This window comes from Lepidochelys kempii, chromosome 3 (genome assembly GCF_965140265.1).
Source record: "Lepidochelys kempii isolate rLepKem1 chromosome 3, rLepKem1.hap2, whole genome shotgun sequence".
Classification (NCBI taxonomy): domain Eukaryota; kingdom Metazoa; phylum Chordata; order Testudines; family Cheloniidae; genus Lepidochelys; species Lepidochelys kempii.
Window position 1 is genome coordinate 140,050,771 of NC_133258.1, and position 15,351 is coordinate 140,066,121.

The 15,351-nt window shown below is 41.0% G+C and overlaps 1 protein-coding gene across 10 annotated transcripts in view; it reads right to left on the reverse strand.

Annotated features, from left to right (window-relative positions):
- AKT3 (AKT serine/threonine kinase 3) overlaps positions 1 to 15,351 on the reverse strand; it is a 258,802-nt gene that overhangs the window by 154,689 nt on the left and 88,762 nt on the right. For 3 of the 10 annotated variants that reach the window (XM_073338268.1, XM_073338267.1, XM_073338265.1), the window contains 2 exons: positions 13,766 to 14,195; positions 5,130 to 5,319 (listed from right to left, as the gene is read on the reverse strand). The exons of 5 other annotated variants lie outside the window; for them this stretch is intronic. The gene's annotated coding sequence lies outside the window, so the exon portion shown is untranslated. Of the gene's footprint in view, positions 1 to 5,129; positions 5,320 to 9,973; positions 10,220 to 13,765; positions 14,196 to 15,351 lie in introns of those variants that run through there. 2 more of the 10 variants (XM_073338269.1, XM_073338266.1) reach the window with 2 other exon arrangements.

A 15,351-nucleotide genomic window follows, 5' to 3' on the forward strand; every position in this document is an offset into this window, starting at 1 on the left:
TCTGTGTGTCTGTTTGCTTTTAACCTTCACATGTCCTTGAAGAGGACTATAACAGGGTATAAAAGAGAACTGGATAAATTCGTGGAAGTTAAGTCCATTAATGGCTATTAGCCAGGATGGGTAAGGAATGGTGTCCCTAGCCTCTGTTTGTCAGAGAGTGGAGATGGATGGCAGAAGAGAGATCACTTGATCATTACCTGTTAGGTTCACTCCCTCTGGGGCACCTGGCATTGGCCACTGTTGGTAGACAGGATATTGGGCTGGATGGACCTTTGGTCTGACCCAGTATGGCCATTCTTATGTTCTTAAGAGGTAACTTGTATATCTAGAAAGCCCACAAGACTGGACCTCTGGGAAAGAATGTGCTTAAGTCACTGGGGAGACAGGGAGGGTGGGGTGCACATTGGTCCTGGACGCCTGGGACCATTTGTATTAGCTGCTGTATTTGCATGAAGGAATAACAAAGAGTCTGTACCAAGGAAGAGTGCCAGAGAAGCCAAGGAGAGAATGCTGCAGCCTACTGAAACCTACGGAAGTTTCAGAGTTTATATGTGAAAGAATAGTCACCATGTCCAACTGCATCTCTATTTAGGCATTTTTGAGCTTGTGGTGAAAATGCAGAAAAACTAGTCTGACTGCTCTTATCTGGAGATTGTTTAACAACCACTTTTTTTCCGTCAATTACTACTGTCAAGCCAACTGCTTCCCATCCCTTCAAATTGAAGTACACAGGAGAGTATTCCATTGGAATAGCTGGTCTCACTTGGACATCCTTTAACTAATTTTCATCTTTCCACTACCACCTGTTAGTATGGAACTTGTGACAAAGTTCCTCCTCTACCTTGGTGGGTCTTGCGCTTATTGGTGGATTTGCTCACCTCAGAGATTCACGGCAGCCCTCAGTTTGGCCGTTTATGTGAACCCACAGTCCAGGTCGACTCCTCCTGTGCCTGATCAGGAGTTGGGAGGTTTGGGGGGAACCCGGGCCTGCCCTCTACTCCGGGTTCCAACCCAGGGCCCTGTGGAAAGCAGCTGTCTAGAGTGCCTCCTGGAAAAGCTGTGCGACAGCTACAACTCCCTGGGCTACTTCCCCATGGCCTTCTCCTAACACCTTCTTTATCCTCACAACCGGACCTTCCTCCCGATGTCGGATAATGCTTGTACTCCTCAGTTCTCCAGCAGTACGCCTTCTCACTCTCAGCTCCTCACACACGCGCCGCAAACTGAAGTGAGGTCCTTTTTAAACTCAGGTGCCCTGATTAGCCTGCCTTGATTCTAGCAGCTTCTTGATTGGCTGCAGGTGTTCTAATCAGCCTGTCTTAATTGTTTCCAGAAAGTTCCTGATTGTTCTGGAACCTTCACTGTTACCTTACCCAGGGAAAAGGGACCTACTCAACCTGGGGCTAATATATCTGCCTTCTATCACTCTCCTGTAGCCATCTGGCCCGACCCGGTCACAAACTCTACAATAGTTTTATATGCATTGTACATCATCCTTCATTAATGAAGCAGACCAATGTTTAGTAGAATCAAATACTCCTGTGGGACAAACTGGAAATATAGTATACTTTGCTTATCCTACCTGCTTATTGCTGGACTTTTGGTGGACAAAAATATATGCTGGCTCTTGAAAAAAAAGTGGAAATTTTCATCTAGTTAAAACTACAAGCCAGTTCTGTGCCTCTGTTCCATATATGACTTGAGTTGCACAGTTCTCATTGTTGCAAATTTTTTATTTTATCATACTACTTGAAGTTTTCATTCATTAATAATACATTTATTTGATTTTTCCAATGTAAAGTTATCACCAGCCTTCTGGCATCTCTTAATTACATTCCAGGTTAAACTTTCATGTTAATTCTATTTTATAATAAAAGAGATTATGCATAAAGCATATTAGACTTGCAAGTTCTGATATACAAGTGAAGGTATATTGAGAGCTGAAGATGTACTGAGTTTATTTAAAAAAAACAAACCTTCAGCTAATTATTATTGGGAATTATTTTCTTTGTCTTGGCACTAAAAATTCTGTTATTTGCTCCTTTATCACGGTCATCTACTTTTCTTAGGCAACCTGTACAATTAGATTCAAATGGTCACTGGTACTCATCTCACAGTGCAAAGAGCTAGAAACCAAGAATGATCTACCCATATATTTAAAAAGAAAAGGAGTACTTGTGGCACCTTAGAGACTAACAAATTTATTTGAGCATAAGCTTTTGTGAGCTACAGCTCACTTCATCATAAGCTCACGAAAGCTTATGCTCAAATAAATGTGTTAGTCTTAAAGGTGCCACAAGTACTCCTTTTCTTTTTGTGAATACAGACTAACACGGCTGCTACTCTGAAACCCATATTTTTAAATATACTGTATTGTTTAAAAGTCAGATGGTGGTGCCTAATATGGTTATTTTAAATACTGGAAAAAAATTAGGATCTCTTTTCTTGTTACATCACTCAGCCATAAGAACAAGGCAAACTCACTCTTGCCAAGATCACAACCCATTACTTGATGGGCTCTGTCATTTTTAATTAAATCTTACCTGTTTTTTTATGTTTATAAAAATATTTTTGGAATTTTACATTATATAAAAATAATCTAGTGTGACTAATTAAATATCTTAATTAAAAATAATTTAACTACTAATTTTACTCATTAACAATGACAAGATAATCATGTGCCAAACTGTTAATGGCAGTGCTAAGAAACTCACAGTAGTTAAATGACAGGTTTCAGAATAGCAGCCGTGTTAGTCTGTATCTGCAAAAGGAACAGGAGTATTTTTGGAATACAACAAACAGGAAAGTAAAAAAACCTTTTAAACACACAGAATATTTTTCAGTTACGAGTTACAGTTAAATAAGGAAACTATTACTACTAGTTTAATTTCCCTCTATTGCTACAACTGGCACAGAGTCACTGGTGGGAACAATGGTGAGAGCACAACCGTAGGCTGAACATCTGTGTTTTAACCACCCTCACATCTAGCCCTGCTTGGAGAAGAGCTGGACATCATGATTGCTAAAATGCCAGCAGCCTCTCTCGATCAGCACTCCCACCCACTATTGCTACCACTAGTGGAAATGCACGGATATGAAATTTAGGTAAAATAGGTATTACAGAAAAAGCTCAAATATGCAGTGATGCTCTCCAAAACGTGTCTAAAAAGGACCAAAATTCATAGCAGTTGTCATACATACATAAAATCAATGGTATGGTTATATCACTGAAAATTATATTGATTTTACAATATAAAAGAATGTGGACAAAATATATACCCCAAAGAATATGTATAAATTTTCATTAAGTAAGCTCTGAAGAAAAGTTGAATGTGTGTCCTGTCATGACTTGCTGGAATTAGGATCCTGAAGTGTCCTACAGTTTCTCTCCTGAGGGCAGGGTGGTTTGATGCTGGCAAGGGACATAAGCTCACTGATTCCCAGCCCCATTTTTTAAAAGTAGTAAACAAACACTTCCTCCTCTAATCTAATCTAATCTCCTCTTGCTGCCCAGGCTTCTCATCCACTGTCTACTGCTACCAGCAAGGCCCACATTACACTCATCTGATCTTGACACAAGCCATATGAATATAAGAGGAGATGAACTCAAGACAACACAATTTACAGTGATCTGCCTGACGTCTTCATTCAGCCTCTCTTTCGGCAAGTCTGTGGTTGCACAGGTGCTAACACGGCACTGTTGTCCCATAAAACATATCCAGCAAGAAGAGTGGGGTGTGCAGACACTGTACTTTCCTTTAAATGCCTGGGTTTGGAGGAAAGATCAAATTGCCCATCCAAAGAATGTATGGAGTATATGGGAGGCAGAGTGTTGAGGGTATAGAGACCGTAGAGTGCTGAACTCAGTGCAAAGGATTGGCTAATAACCTCGGAAATGTCAGGGCTCTAAGACTTTAAATTGATACGGTGTTACTTTAACTAATAATTATTTATTTTTAGTACCATGACTTATTAAAGGTGAAGGACAAATGGGACCTTGATTTTTAATGTTTCATTCAAAAGGTATTATTTTGATTAACTCCTAGACAAAACACTAAGCGTTCAGAAATTCAGTTCAGATTCTGATAAATATCCAAGTTTGGTTACTATTCTGAACCTTTTCAGTATACAAAATTAGACAAGACACTTAGGAAGATTTATTCACCAATTCATAGACTTTTAAGGCCAGAAGAGGATTTTATATTTACATCCAGATCATTTATACAAATGTTAAATAGTGTTGGGTCTAGATCTGATCTCTGCAGAACTCCAATAGAACCTTCTGCCTATTAGTCCAAAAAAATTGTTTAAAATGCCTTTTAGCATGCCGTTTTGGTATTTCTGCCCAAAGTCATGTAAAAATATAAAATAATTAGGTAACAGTGAATCCAACTGAGCCTCAAAAGCTGTATAGTGCTTTACCAAAGATTTCAAGACCTTATTCTTTGGATTAAATCAAATCATGTGACCCATCTTTAACACATTGGACATTAACACAATGTAGTAGATAAAGATTTCCACAGTACAAGCATAATTAACTCAAAAAACCCACTGAAAATATAAAAGAAAAAACACCCTCAAATATTCAACAAATAGCATCATGCCATAACTATTGTTATCTGCTACTGCCAATCAGTATTGTTATCGTTGTACAAAGACTCCGGTGCACCAGACTGTCACTAATTATGTATATTCAAGTGATTAGCAAGCACTTGTTGCCTCGTTCACACCACCCTCCAAACAGCAGCCTTTGAGAGGAGAATAGGCTGCAAATTTATTGAGAGAACACTGTTAATCCTTTGGGGAGAATGTAAATGTAAACAGGACTACTCTACATCAAGGTGCTTTGACAACAACAATCATCTGCATAAACACATGCTCAACAACAAACAGGTGTTCTGTTTCACAACTAGCACCGATTTGATGCTTTCAAGTAAGCGTTATGCACAAACTGTTAGAAGTACTTTGAAACCAGCTGCAATTACTATAATTAGGTGTTTTCCTGCACTTTGTTCCCCCCCACCCCTACCTGTTCAGGATTGTGTTGGCTGCAATCTGTAATCTCAAAGTAAAACCAAAGCTCCAAACCCTTGTTTTGAGACTACCATCCTCAGCAAGTTCATACTTACCATTAAAGCATTCCCAGTAGTAACAAGATGCTTTGCATGAAATGGTTTAACATGCCCATCAGCGTTCAGTCACAAGCATGACACTCATTGTTATGAATAGGAAAACAAGGGCAACTGCAAAATGATAACACTATAAACACAGTAAGCTGTTGGTGGTCAGGATTTCCTTTTATATCATCATTAATCTGTCCTGGAAATGAAAAGACAAAAGCATTTTTTTAAAAATAAAAAATGCCTCACACCTAGTGTTACAGACAATGGGCAGGAGAATCATAGGGTTAGGAGGAACCATAAGGATCATCTGCTCCAGTGGCTCTCAATCTTTCCAGACAAGCATACCCCTTATGAGAGTCTGATTTGTCTTATATACCCATAAGTTTCACCTCGCTTAAAAACTACTTGCTTACAAAAAAATCAGACATAAAAAGACAAAAAAGTGTCACAGCACACTATTACTGAAAAATTGCTTACTCTCTCATTTTACCATATAATTATAAAATAAATCAATTGGAATATAAATACTGTACTTACCTTTCAGCTTCTAGTATATAGAGCAGTAAAAATAAGTCATATGAAATTTTAGGAGTACTTGTGGCATATTAGAGACTAACACATATTTATTTGAGCATAAACTTTCATGAGCTACAGCTCACTTCATCAGATGCATTCAGTCTGCATTCCGATGAAGTGAGCTGTAGCTCACAAAAGCTTATGCTCAAATAAATTTGTTAGTCTCTAAGGTGCCACAAGTCCTCCTTTTCTTTTTGCGAATACAGACTAACACGGCTGCTACTCTGAAACCTATGAAATTTTAGTTTGTACTAACTTCACTAGGGCTTTTTATGTAGCCTGTTGTAAAACTAGGCAAATATCTAGATGAGTTGAGGTATCCTCTGGAAGACCTCTGCATACCCCAGGGGTATGCGTACCCCTAATTGAGAACCCACTGATCTACTCTAACCCACTGCCAAGATGCAGGATTTGTTCTATTTAAATCATCCACGAGAGAGGGCTATCCAGCCTCCTTTAGAAAACCTCTAGTGAAGGAGTTTCCATAAACTCTCTAGGCAGTCTGTTCCACTGTTCTTACAGTTAGGAAGTTTTACTTGAGATTTATTCTAAATCTGCTATGCTATAGTTTGACATTGCCTCTTGTCCTGCCCTCTGTGGCAAGAGAGAACAACTGCTCTCCTTTTTTATGGCATTATTTGAAGTATTTCAAGTATTTGAAAACCAGTATCATGTCTCCCATTTAATCTCCTCTTTTCCAACCAAAACATACCAGTTCCTTCAGCCTTTACTCATGTGGCTTACATTCCATCCCTTTGATCATCTTTGTCACTCACCTCTGGATCCTTTCCAGTTTCTCTACATCCTTTCTATAGATTGGTGACCAAAATTGGACACAGTACTCCAGCTGAGGCCTACCCAGCACCAAGTAGAGTGGTACTATCACTTCCCATAACTATTAATGCAACCTAAAATTGCATCTTTATTTATTTAATTTGGCAACAGCAATCGAATTGTTGACTCTTGTTGAGGTTGTGATTCACCACTACTTCCAGATCTTTCTCAGCAGTATTGCTGCCAAGCCAGTTATCCCCTATTCTGTATTTGTGCATTTGGATATTTCTTCCCTAAGTGTAGCACCTTACATTTGTCTTTGTTGAATTTCATTTTGTTGTGTATAGCCCAGTTCTCCAATTTAACAAGAGCCCTCTGAATTTTAGCTCTATCCTCCAAAGTGTTGGCAACCCTCCCTTTTCCCCCCACCACCCAGCGTGGTGGTGTCATCTGCAAATCTGATCAGTATGCTCTCTATTCCTACATCCGAGTCATTAATAAAGATGTTAAACAACACTGGACAAGAACAAATGCTTGTGGAACCCAACTTGAGATCTCCCTCCAATCTGACATCATTCCAATAGTTACTCTTTGCGGTTGTTTAACCAATTACGTAACCACTTAATAGTAGTTCTGCCCAGCCCGCATTTCTCCAGTTTACTTAACAGAATGTCATGTGGGACTATGTCAAAAGCATTGCTGAAGTCCAGGTATATTATGTCCACCGCATTCCCCCTATCCCCCAAACTAGTTACCCTGTCAAAGAAGGAAATCAAGCTGGTTTGGCATGATTTGTTCTTGGTAAACCCATGGTGGCTGCTAGTGATCACCCCTTCATCCTCCAGGTATTCGCAAATTTAATGTTTTATATATCGCTCTCATAGCTTCCCTGGTATCAGAGTCATGCTGACTGGTCTATAGTTCCCCAGCTCCTCCTTTTTGCCCTTTTAAAGACGGGCCTTACATTAGCCCTTCTCCAGTCTTCCAGGATCTCTGCAGTCATCCATGAGTTTTCAAATATTATTGCCAGCGTCTCCAAGATTTCTTCAGCTAATTCCTTCAGGTGAACAGCATCAGGCCCCGCTGACTTGAATTCATTCAAATTGGTCAGAAGATTGCTGATGTGTTCTTTACTTATCCCAATCTGCATCCCCTCCCCTTTGTCGTCTATGGTAACTTTGCTAGTTTTCTGGTCATGTTATTTTCTGAGAGACGACTGAAGCAAAGTAGGCATTGTGCAGCTCTGTCTTCCTATCATCTTCCGTTACCAGATCACCTTTCTCTATTGAGTGGCAGACCCACACCATTCTTGATCTTTCTTTTTTGGCTGACATAATTGAAGAACCCCTTCTTGTTGTCTCTAACATTCATTGCCAGCTATAAAACTAATTCTTTGCCTTTGCTTTACTGATTTACTCCCTACACACTCGCACTATTCCCATGTATACTTTCTTGGTGACATGCCCCTCCTTCCATTTCCTTTATGTATTCCTTTTGATTTTTAGACAGCTAAAAAGCTCCTTGGGCAGCCATATTGTCTCCTGTGGCTCTACTTATCTTTCCTCTGCATTGAAATAGCTTGATGTTGAGCCTCTAGTATTGCATCTTTTAGGAACTGCCAGCTCCCTTCGACTTCTTTTCTTCCTAATTGGTCTTTCCATGGGACCTTCCCTACTATTTCTCTGAGCTGGTTGGACTTCAGAAAGGCAGATTTCAGTGTCCTTGTTTTGCTTTTTCTCATGCCTTCCTTTCCATAGGATCTTTAATTCTATCAGATCATGATCACTTCCCTCCCAAGTTCCCAATCACAATCATACCCCTAGTCATATTTGTTCCCCTTCTCTGTACCTTTTCCAATATATCTTTTTTGATACAGGGTGACCAAAACTGGATGCAGTAATCAAATTGTGAGCGTATCATGGATTAATATAGTGGCATTAAGATATTTTCTGTCTTATTATCTATCCCTTCCCTAGTGATTGGAAAGCTAATGTTGTTAGCTTTTTTGAATGCTGCTGCACTTTGAGCAGATGTTTTCAGAGATCCACAATGACTCCAAAATCTTTCTTGAGTGGTATCTAATTTAGATCCCATCATTTTATATGTATAGTTGGGATTATGTTTTCCAACATGCATTACTTCGCATTTATCAACAATTAATTTCATCAGCCATTTTGTTGCTCACTCACTTTTGTGAGATCCCTTTATAACTCTTCACAGTCGGCTTTGGACTTAACTATCTTGAGTAATTTTGAATCCTCTGCAAATTTTCCAACCTCACTTTTTACCTTTTTTCAGGGTCATTTATTAACATATTGAACAGCATTTGTCCTAGTACAGATTCTTGAGTGACACCACTATTTATCTCTCTCCATTATGATAACTGACCACTTAGTCCTACCCTTTGTTTCCTGTCCTTTATACAGTTACTGATCCATGAGAGGAACTTCCTTTTTACCCCATGACTACATACTTTGCTCAGGAGCCTTTGGTGATAAATCTTGTCAAAGGTTTTCTTAAGCCCAAGTACACTATATGCACGGGATCGCTCTTGTCCATATGTTTGTTGACCCCCACAAAGAATTCTAATAGATTGGTAAGGCCTGATTTCCCTTTACAAACGTAGGGATGACTCTTCCCCAACAAACTGTGTTCATTTTGTGTCTAGTAATTCTGTTCTTTCCTATAGTTTGCTGGGTACTGAAGTTAGGCTTACTGGCCTGTAATTAGAAGGATCACCTCTGGAACCTTTTTTAAAAATTGGTGTCAAATTAGCTATTGTGACAAAGTTCCTGCTCTACCTTGGTGGGTCTCGCGCTTATTGGCGGATTTGCTCGTCTTGGAGCTTCACGGCAGCCCTCAGCTTGGCCATTTTTGTGAACCCACAGTCCAGGTCGACTCCTCCTGTGTCTGACCAGGAGCTGGGAGGATTTGGGGGGAACCCAGGCCCGCCCTCTACTCCGGGTTCCAGCCCAGGGCCCTGTGGAATGCAGCTGTCTAGAGTGCCTCCTGGAACAGCTGTGTGACAGCTACAACTCCCTGGGCTACTTCCCCATGGCCTTCTCCCAACACCTTCTTTATCCTCACCACCGGACCTTCCTCCCGATGTCGGATAATGCTTGTACACCTCAGTCCTCCAACAGTCCATGTTCTCACTCTCAGCTCCTAGTGCCTCTTGCTCCCAGCTCCTCACACGCACACCACAAACTGAAGTGAGCTCCTTTTTAAAACCCAGGTGCCCTGATTAGCCTGCCTTAATTGATTCTAGCAGCTTCTTGATTGGCTGCAGGTGTTCTAATCAGCCTGTCTTAATCGTCTCCAGAAGGTTCCTGATTGTTCTGGAACCTTCCCTGTTACCTTACCCAGGGAAAAGGGACCTACTTAGCCTGGGGCTAATATATCTGCTTTCTATTACTCTCCTATAACCATCTGGCCCGACCCTGTCACACTATCCTCCAGTCATCTACAACAGAAGCTGATTTAAGCAATAGGTTAAATACCACAGTTAGTAGTTCTGCAATGTCACATTTGAGTTCCTCCAGAAGTCTTGAGTGAATACCATCTGGTCCTGGTTACTTATTTACTGTTCAATAAATCAATTTGTTCCTAAATCTTCAGATGTGTCACCTAAAAAGAACAGCTCAGGTGTGGGACTCTCCCTCAAATCCTCTGCACTGAAGACTGAAGCAAAGAATTCATTTAGCTTCATCACAATAGTCTGGTCTTCCTTCAGTGCTCCTTTAGCACCTCGATTATCCAGTGGCCCCATTGGTAGTTTGGGAGGTTTCCTACTTCTGATGTATTTTAAAAAAAAATTTACTGTTAGTACTGTATGACTTTTGTTAGTTGCTCTTCAAATTTATTTATTTATATTTTTTGCCTAACTATACTTTTACACTTGACTTGCCAGAGTTTACACTCCTTTCTATTTTCCTTAATAGGATTTGACTTCCCATTTTTAAAAGATGCCTTTTTGCCTCTAACCACTTCTTTTTCTCTGTTGTTTAGCTTGGTGGCACTATTTTGGTCCTCTTACTATGTTGTTTTAATGAGTACTATGTATTTAGTTTGACCCTCTATTTTATGGGGTTTTTCATAGAATCATAGGACTGGAAGGAACCTCGAGAGGTCATCTTCTAGACCAGGTCCCTGCACCCATGGCAGGACTAAGTATTATCCAGACCATCCCTGACAGATGTTTGTCTAACCTGCTCTTAAAAATCTCCAATAATGGAGATTCCACAACCTCCCTAGGCAATTTATTTCAGTGTTTTATAAAGTTTCAATGCAGCTTGCCTGCATTTCTCTCTTGTGACTGTACCTTTTAATTTCTGTTGAACTAGCTCTCTCATTTTTGTGTAGCTCCCCTTTCTGAAGTTAAATGCTACTGTGGTGGGCTTCTCTGGTATTTTTCCACAATGTTAAATTTAATTACATTATGGTCATTATTACCAAGCAATTCAGCTATATTCACTTCTTTGACCAGACCCTGTGCTCCACTTAGGACAAAATCAAGAATTGCCGCCTCTCCTTATGGGTTCCAGGAATTGCTGTTCTAAGAAGCAGTCATTCATGGTGTCTAAAAACTTTATCTCAGCATCCCGTCCTGAGGCGACATGTATCCAGTCAATATAGGAACCATTATTTTTGAGTTTTCTATTCTTATAGCCTCTCTAATCTCCCAGAGCATTTCACAAGCACTAGCCTGGTCAGGTGGTCAATTGTATATTCCTACTGCTATCGATTTTAACTGTATTTAAAAACTCCATGCTTTCTTTCACATATAGTGCCACTCCCCTACCAGCACGACCTACTCTATCATTCCTATATATTTTGTACCCTGTGTGATGAAGTGGGAATGTTCTTAATGTTTTCTCTAAATATTGTGTGAGTACCTCAGTTTCCCCTATGCCTTTCTTAAGTATCTAGGTGCTAGGATAAGATGTGTGATTATTGCAGAGCCTTAGAGGGCCAGTGTGATGGTGTCTGCACAGAGAATGGCAGACACCTTGTCTCCTGGCAACTGATGGCCTGGGCCCCCCCTCTGCAAAGGTGCCAACTGAAGGTGTTGGAGAACAAAGAGATCAGGTGGCCTCCTGGCCCGGGAGAGAGACAAAGGCCAGAGGAGGGGCTGGAGAGTCTCAGTTGGAGCTGGCTGGGGAAATGGAGGGAGGCCCAGATGGGGCTCTGGCCTCCCTGCCCCCCGGGACGGACCTGACTGAGGGGTCCTGTTCTCTGTACCCACAAGCTCTGTTTTAGACCATGTTCCTGTCATCTAATAAACCTTCTGTTTTAGTGGCTGGCTGAGAGTCAAGTTTGACTGCAGAATTGGGGTTCAGGACCCACTGGCTTCCCCAGGAGCCCCGCCTGTGCAGACCCGCTGTGGGAAGCACACGGTGTGGAAGGGGATGCTGAATACTCCGAGGTCAGTCCCAAGAAGCTGCGTAAGCTTCTTGCCCTAGAGACAGTCTGCTCGCAGAGAAGAGGCTCCCCCAGAGTCCTGACTGGCTTCGTATGGAGTAGTTCCAGAGCATCACCCGGTGACTCTGTGACACCCTGGTATGACTGTGTCCAGTTATCATCAATCCATCAAGTTTCTGTGATGCCTGTTATATCAATATCCTCACTTAATACCAGACACTCAAGTTCACCCATCTCAGTCTTTGAAAGACTGCAGTTCACACATGCTCAGTAAAGACTTGCTGAGCTTAACAGCTAAAATCTCTGAACTTTGTCCTCACTGAGCATGCTCAACCCTCTCACAGCTTCTAATGCTGACTGGACTACATGCACTATCCCCACAGAGCAACTGAGCATGTACCAAAATAACATGGGCAAAGCCAAACTTTCCCTGGAATACCTGCTCCAGGTTAGAGTGATTCCATGTGCTAGAACCAAGAGCATGGAGACTCTCTCTCTTATGCTCTCAATAACCAACCCAACCCTTCTCGCTTGTACCAAAGCCATGTGGTGGAGGAAGCAGCCTGATTCAAATGCAGCGGGGACAGTAGCCAGACCTGGTGGGAGAGAAAGGAGTGGGATGAATCTGGTGAGACTGGGACTTGCGGGGCCAGGGGAAGATATACTCGATTGTCTAGGCAATGAGACTGGAACTGGGGGCAAGGGTGAAAAGAGGTGACTGGGAATCAGTCTGCTTGGGGTTGAGCAGGACATTGAGACTGGACAAGGGAGGGGGAGACTCAGACTGTCTGGGTAAGGAAACTAATGTCTCTAAACTATGCTTTTCACCTCTTCTTCAGAGGAAAAAGATTGCAAAATTCTCAGATCATCATTCCTTTGGTCCCATGAGGCCTAAACAGTGACAGAAATGAGGTACCTAAAGCTGATCTTCCTTCCTAGCAAATATTTGCAAGTCTGTCACCTCCTTTTGTTATCTGTCTTAGAAACACCACACACCATTTTAACCTAGTGATTAGCAAGACAAGAGTGTTAGGGAACAGAATGGGAGTGGGGGGAAAGGAGATTGATCTGATAAGGACCTGGACTGCATGGGGGAGAAATAAGACTAGCTGGGCAAAGAGACTGGGGCAAAAGAGTCAGAGAACAGGGTTGAGGGGTTTTGGGTTGTTTTTTGTTTTTTCTTTTTTTGGGGGGGGGGGGGAGGCTGTGGTTGGATGAGCAGCCCCAAGAGGAAGACTAGGATTCAATGGGAGAAAGGGGAGAGATAGATCAGACAAGGAACCGGGGGGAAGGAACTGGGACCAGTTGTGGAGATAGGGACTTGGACAGCAAGACCAGGAAGGAGACTAGGACTGTCTGTGCAAGGGGACTCAGATGAGAAACCTGAGGAGTGGAGCTCAGAACTGGAGACACAGTGGAGAAGAGACAGGACTGGGACAGGAATAGACTGGAGGGGACTGGCCAGAAGAGGAAAGCAGAAGGGAATGGGCAGAAGAGTCTGTACCCATCTAGAGAACACTCCCCTCCACAGCCTAAAATAAAATCCAAGATTCCTGAGTCTCACCATTCCTCTGCTATGTAAACCACTGGACAAGTGTCTCTCTCATTACCCTCTAGTGCTAATCCACATGGAGGATGAAAATCTACTACTGATATCAGTTACTCCATTAGTTCAAGTGGCATAGGTTCATAGATCAATCTAAAGCATTGAACCTTGTTGATGACCCAGCTGATTGTCAACATGAGTTTTTGTTTTTCAGTTTGCTTTTTTAAAAAGCAAAGAAATTAGACACAAAAAACTACATCAAAAGAATGTTACTGAGGTTGCGAAGTTAAGTACTCAAAAGTTAGGAAATGGTGGCCTGTGGTACCTTAAGATCTCAATGTTCTGTGGAAAGGAGTACTTGTCAAGAGGTAGGAGGACTCCTCCAGGTTTATATTCCCAACTCTCTCACACCTTGTAATCCCGAGTGAGTCACAATTTCTCTATCTCAGTTACTTCATTGTAAAATGCATCAGAGTTGAGATGTTTAATAGTGAATTGCAAAAGAAAAAAAAGATTCTCCCTTTTCTGTTTCACGCATTATAAAAGATCTCACACAAACTCGCACAAAAAAAAATGTTGTTCTTGTTTCTTTTCATTAGAAACGTCAGGATCTGCCGCCCCTCTTTTTTGCTGAAGGACTCTAGAAAACTGGAGTGGAATGATTGGGAAGGTGATATTACATTGGACTGAAACATGGGCTTCAAATTTTCTGTGGCTTATTCATATATGAGCACCACCTCCCGCTCTTCAGAGTCCTGCAGCAAAAAAAAAAAAAAAAAAAAAAAAAAAAAAAAGGGAAGTTAGATCATGGTATTCCTAATGCTTTTAAAAAAAAAAAAAACCTAACAAAAAACCCACAAATCTTTTTGTGTTGGAAATAAAGGTAAGGAGGAGCAAAAAAGTGTACAGCTAACAATTTTCTTTGCAGTACACCAGTAAAGAAACATCAAATACTTTGAGAATATTGTTAGATAATTACAAGGTTAAGTTCTACAGAGACCTATACATATGCTTCAGTTGGCTACAATGGGACTACTTACCGTGCATAAACACGTGCCTAAGTCTTTGCAAGATCAGTATGAAAGCATTCCCAACAAAATGTATTGAAATAGATGAAGTTTAAAATAAACCAGACAATGAAAAACTAACCAAAGGAAACAAAGAAGCCAGGGGCCCCAGGCAAAAAGAAATTAACATAAATTTAACGTAAGACTGATTATTATTTTACAGAGTCTGTCAACGCAAATGTTATTGTTTTTAAAAACAAGACATTTAGAATCCCTCTCCCATGAACATTGTATTTAGATTTTTACGATTTTTTGTTGAGCTCTGATGAAATGTGTGTTTTTTATAGGGATAAGTTGGATAGCTGCGGAGAAGGCCACAGCACAGGTAAAATAAATATACCAGACCAATGTTCTAAAGGCCATTTTACATTTTTCTATTAATATGCATATAAAACATGACTTACAGCGACATAATACAGGAATGATCCAGGCCTGACTGCTGTCACCTATAGGGTTTTCCCCCAGAAAGAGAGGGGAATTTTAGTACTGAAGAGATACCTCTTATTTGTTATCTAAGGTGCCACAAGTACTCCTTTTCTTTTTCCAAATCTTGTATCTGCAGCTCCCCTAAAATCCTGTATCTGGTGGTTGGGAGTATGTGCACCTGGCAGCAAAGGTACCTGTCTCAAAACTCTTGTGTCTTGCAAGAGGTGCCCCATATTTTCCTTCTTCCCCTCCACGACAAAAAATAATATACCTGGAGAGAGCCATCCTATGTTCATGCATACACTTTGAAGAGTGTCTAGAGCAGTCTGGGTGAAACCAATCTAGTGGTTTGTTTTACAGATAGCAATGACTAAGGCTAAGATTAGATCATGGAGGTCACAGATTCCGTGACTTCCAG